This window comes from Pogoniulus pusillus, chromosome Z (genome assembly GCF_015220805.1).
Source record: "Pogoniulus pusillus isolate bPogPus1 chromosome Z, bPogPus1.pri, whole genome shotgun sequence".
Lineage (NCBI taxonomy): Eukaryota > Metazoa > Chordata > Aves > Piciformes > Lybiidae > Pogoniulus > Pogoniulus pusillus.
In genome coordinates, this window is record NC_087309.1 from 7,595,477 (window position 1) to 7,600,980 (window position 5,504).

Genomic DNA, 5,504 nt, shown 5'->3' on the forward strand with positions numbered 1-5,504 from the left:
CTGGTGAGGGGGATGAAAGGAAAGGCTGATAAGGAGAGGCTGAGGGTTCTGGGGGTGTTCAGCCTGGAGAGAAGGAGATGTAGAGGGGACCTTATCACTCTCTACAGCTACCTAAAAACAAGTTATAGTCAAGTGGAGGTCAGGCTCTGCTCCCAGGCAGCTTGTGACAGGATGAGAAGGCATGGACTAGAGCTATGCCAGGGAAGGTTTAGGTTGGATATTAGGAAGCACTTCCTGATGGAAAGGGTGACTAAGCAATGGAGTGGGCTGCCCAGGGAGGTGGTGGAGTCCCTATCTCTGGAGGTGTTCAAGGAAAGCTTAATGGATGTGGGGCACTTAGTGCCATGGTCTGGTCAGTGTGGTGGTGTTAGGTCATAGGCTGGACTTGATGACCTCGGAGGTCTTTTCCAGCCTCAATGATTCTGTGATTCTTTGTTTCTTGTTTTGGAAAGGAAGCCTGTGTTGTACTGATGACAACATCGGACAGGTAGAAACTCAGGGCTGGAGAGCTGCAGTGGCATAATTGTAAGGCATGATCATGCAAGTGCTAAAATTCACAATTTCTTCCTGAAGTATCTGTGCTGGGAACATGCCAGAGGTAAAGTGCCATGGGAAGATATCCTTTCTCCACCATATACTATCAGTCATCAGCTGAGAGAGAGCTTTAATTGTTAGCAAATTTCACATGAGACAATCAAAAATAGCTGAGCTTTTGCTCACATTGCAGCTATTTAAGGAGCAGACTGAGAGAGCTGTTGTACCTCAGACAAGCAGCAATAGTTCACAGACTTCTATTCGATAACAGATAGATGACTGAACATTTTATCAGTTTAAATCCCTGTGGCAGTCTAAGATTGACAATCTCAGACTTGAGCCCAAACCAACTAGCCTTCAGTCAGAAGAAAAACAAACATATCCAAGTTTGTTCTTGATTCTAGAAGAAACTATTCCAAAACAAGTTTGAGGCCTCTTGATGATCTAGCATTTGGGCACTGTGGCTATTAACATGTGCACTGCATTTCCCAGAGGTATGCCTAGAGCTATAGTAAAATGAACTATAGACTGTAATTTAAGGTTTTAAAACAGGAAGGATGATTTTTGCTTCAGATATTCTGTGAACTTTGTCTTTAACTGAATTTATAAAAAGTAGTGGTCAGCAAGTCCAAGTCACATGATAAACTTGGCTGAGAAGTCCAAAGGCTGAAGTACAAATTCTTCCTTCATGTTTTCTTTGACATACTTTGCCTTCTCCAGTTGACAGCAGTAAAGCTTCACTGAACATATATTTTCTAGGCCAGTTTTCCATTAATTTTTATTCAAATATATTCCAAAGTGAGGATTCTCTAGGGAGAATCTGAGTGTTTCAACAACTGCTTCAGTACTGTCAGACTTTTTTTTTTAACACTAAGGCTCAAGCTTTTAAGTCCTCTTAGACTCAGTTCCCTATTGTGTGCCTGCAACATCTGTAGCAGTGCAGGGAAGCGCAGAAGAGCAGACGGTTTACCTTATGGCAAATTCCAGGGCAGTATTTAAAGTTCAGATGTAATTTTAACATTCAGAGTGGGAGGTTTCAGGGGAAAAAATCCCAGGTCTGTCAGTGAAAAATTTAGTTAGACAAGATGAGAAACACACAAGCATAGTAAAGCCTACAAAGTCAGCAACACCACCGCTGTGGAAGCACATTCCAATAAAATTTTAAAAGATTACTTTAATAATAAACCATGCATTCCTGAGCAAGCCAGTGCAAGATTAGCTACCACACTGCTGCAAGCATATTTCTCCCCCCCCCCCCCCCCCAAAAAAAAACCCAAAACGTTATTGATACTTGTTTCAAGGCATTCATGAACCTCTATGTCTTTAAAAGGCCTCTGAACTTTGGTGTTTTTATTTCGCATTGCTACCCCAGTTTCCACCCAGACTGGAATCTCAGTGGCTGTAATGACAGATTGTGGTTTGGGCAGAGTTGAACATCCAGAAAGCAGCAGAAAAGGGAAAAAAGAAAAAAGAAAAAAAGAAAGAAAGAAAAAAAAAAAAACCCTCAGAGCTGAAGGTTCCCAGGTATAACTTCCAGATAATTTTAGACCTGCTGAAAACCAGCTTGTTGTGGGAAGGTGCTGAGGCTAATACCGTTCTGCACAATATGCAGTTAATTCAAAACAAAATCAAACCAAACCAACAAACAAAAATAAACCCACTCCCCTTAAAAAAAAAAAAAAAAAACCCACACCAAAAAAATAGACCTTGGGTAGGGAGTGAACCTATGCCAGTGATCAGAAAAAACAGACCTGGGAGCGAAGTCATCGCCCTGGAAAAGACAGCACTCCCTCTCCACTCTAATCTTTTAGGAGTCAAGCTTAAACTCATAACAGCCCTTGTCCGTTTGATTCTGTTTTTACTGCAGAGGAATAAAAATCCTTTTGCTTTTTATGAAGTGTAAAGCATGCCCCTTAATTCCTGCAGCATTATATAGATGAAATAATTGAATTCCTGTGGGGCTTTCTGCCTGGATTCCTCCCACATTCAGAAGGTAATCTTACTACATATGTTTAATGTAACAGTTCTGAATTTTAGTGTTTAGCTCAACAATGTGGAACATCAGGGGAGCTGTTCCAAGTTGAATAACAAAATAGATAGTTCAGTCCTCCAAGGCTTGAGACATTTTTTAGTCTCTAAGAAAACTGTAATATTTCCAGCCTGTTATTAACCATTTATCAGTGAAAATACTCATCCATAAGATTATTAGTGATGCCCTAAGTGCTGGCAGATTGTGAAGGATCTCTTGCTGTTTCTGTAGTAGATGTAATTTCATTGAACTAGAAAATCTTAAACTCTTTCCTATTGACTAATGAAAAGCAACTTCATTTGTTCCAAATTCAACATCAAATAGTAATTAATTATCATAGAATCAGTCAGAGTTCCAAGGGACCACAAGGATCATCTAGTTCCAACTCCACTGACATGGGCACAGACACTCTACCCTAGATCACACTGGGCAGAGCCTCATCCAGCCTGCCCTTAAACACCTGCAGGGATGGGGCCTCAACCATCTCTCTGGGCAACCCAGTCTAGGCTCTCACCACTCTCATGCTCAACAACTTTCTCCTCACAGCCACTCTGAACCTACCCATATCCAGCTTTGTTCCATTCCCTCTAGTCCTGTCACTACCTGATAGCCTAAAAAGTCCCTCCCCAGCCTTTTTGTAGGCCCCCTTCAGATCCTGGAAGTCTTCTGCAGACTGAACAGCCCCAACTCTTTCAGTCTGTCCTCACAGCAGAGCTGCTGCAGCCCTCTGATCATCCTAGTAGCCCTTCTCTGGACATGCTCCAGCATCTCCACATCCCTCTTGTAATAGGGGCTCCAGAATTGGATGCAGTACTCCAGGTGGGATCTCTGCAGAGCAGAGTAGAGGGGGAGAATCACCTCCCTTGACCTGCTGTCCACACTTCTGCTGCTGCAGCCCAGGATCTGGTTGGCCCTGTGGGCTGCAAGTGCACACTGCTGGCTCACGTTGAGCTTCTCGTCCTCCAGCACCCCCAAGTCCCTCTCCTCAGGGCTACTCTCCAGCCACTCACTGCCCAGCCTGTACTTGTGTTTGGAATTGCATTTACCTGGATGCAGGACTGCAATTATTAGTGCAAGTAGTCAAGGTATGTCAGTGAAATGTGCGGGGCAAAGCAGAAATGGAAACTTGCTTATGCCAACACCTGGCTGGGTTTGCTCTGTTACTGCATCATGTTTAAACCAGGCACAACGTCATCCTTCATGTTGGGCAGCCCGTCTAACTCCCACTAAGCACACTGAGCAACGTCTTATTCTTTAAACTGCATGCTGCACCAGGACTAGGAAGCCCCAGTTCTGCTGGTAGGCATCTATCACAAGGTGTTTAAAACAATGTACAGCACAGTGCAAGCTGCAAGTACAAAACCAGCATTTTTAAATGTGAACACAACAGTGTCCCAGGGAACTCAGATCTAATCCTGCAAATACCAATTCATGTAGCCAGCAACCTGTTAGCTGTAACAAATGCCTCCTTACGTTATGCAGCATACACTTAGAATCATAGAATCATAGAATCAACCAGGTTGGAAGAGACCTCCAAGATCATCCAGTCCAACCTAGCACCCAGCCCCATCCAATTAACTAGACCATGGCACCAAGTGCCCCATCCAGTCCTCACTTGAAGACCCCCAGGGACGGTGCCTCCACCACTTCCTTCCATGAAGACTAGGGTAGTGTATAAAAAAAGTCCTTTATGCTGTTTTTAGATAATATTAGCACTTCTATAAAGAAAGACAGCTACAGGGAAGAGAGGCATAGCTACCAGCTTTTAGTAATCTTAGACACAGGGCTCCTACCAATTTTGCTTGTCATGTTGAGGAACATACTGGATATTAGGAAGAAGTTCTTCAGAGAGAGAGTGATTTCCCATTGGAGTGGGCTGCCCAGGGAGGTGGTGGAGGCACCGTCCCTGGGGGTCTTCAAGAAAAGCCTGGCTGAGGCACTTAGTGCCATGGTCTAGTTGATTGGTTAGGGCTGGGTGCTAGGTTGGACTGGATGATCTTGGAGGTCTCTTCCAACTTGGTTGATTCTATGATTCTATGACTTGGTAGCTTTGGATGTGAATGAGGACTAAATGTATTCACCACTTCTGAGCTCTGAACTTCCCGGTGGTAAAATCATTCTGCATTAAATATTCCCCTCTCTCACATCATTTAGAACTATCTATCAAGTGTATTAATACTGCATGAAAAGTATTGCTTCCCCCTCCCCCCCTGTTTTTTAAACTAGACACTGCTGTAGAAGGCAACATCACAGTTTTGAACAGAAAGAGTTTGCACTGTTTTGAGAAAATGAATGTTGGAGTAAGTTCGTAGCCTTGAGGGGGAAAAAAAAAAAACCAAAGTCTGCTAGTTCTGCTACAAGGACAAAAATGTGACTTTTTATCAGAGGCTCTTTCTTACAAGTTGAAAAACAGTCCTACCGCACTGGGGAGGAAAAAAAAAACAAAGACAGAGTAAAGACAATTGGGAAGTACAAAGGTCGGGACTTGATGCAACCCAGATACTGAGCTGCACTGATCCAATATTCAGCTGGGCACAGATTTGGAGCACGTAGATGGTAATATTTTGGTTTTGGCGACTGGGTGGGGGGATGGTGATGGTGTAATAAGAAATAAAGTCACTTAAAAAAAAACACACACACACACACACAAAAAAATCCCATGGTTTGGATTTTTAACACCATTATCCCACCTGTGACCTGCAAACGCTGGATGCCACACGTTTCTGTACCCCTCTCCGCGTTTTCTCACCCCACTCCCCTTCCCGTGTACCCTCCGTGAGGCTCCGACCTCCTTCTTGGAGGGGGCTGTCCTTGGGCCTAGCTGCCTCCTACCCCAGCCGCAGGGAGCGAAGAGATAGCTCGCAAGGGGTTAAGCTTCTAAGCACAGATACGCTGAGGGGGAGTAGCCAAGGCGAAGCAGCGAAAACATCGTAGCGCATTC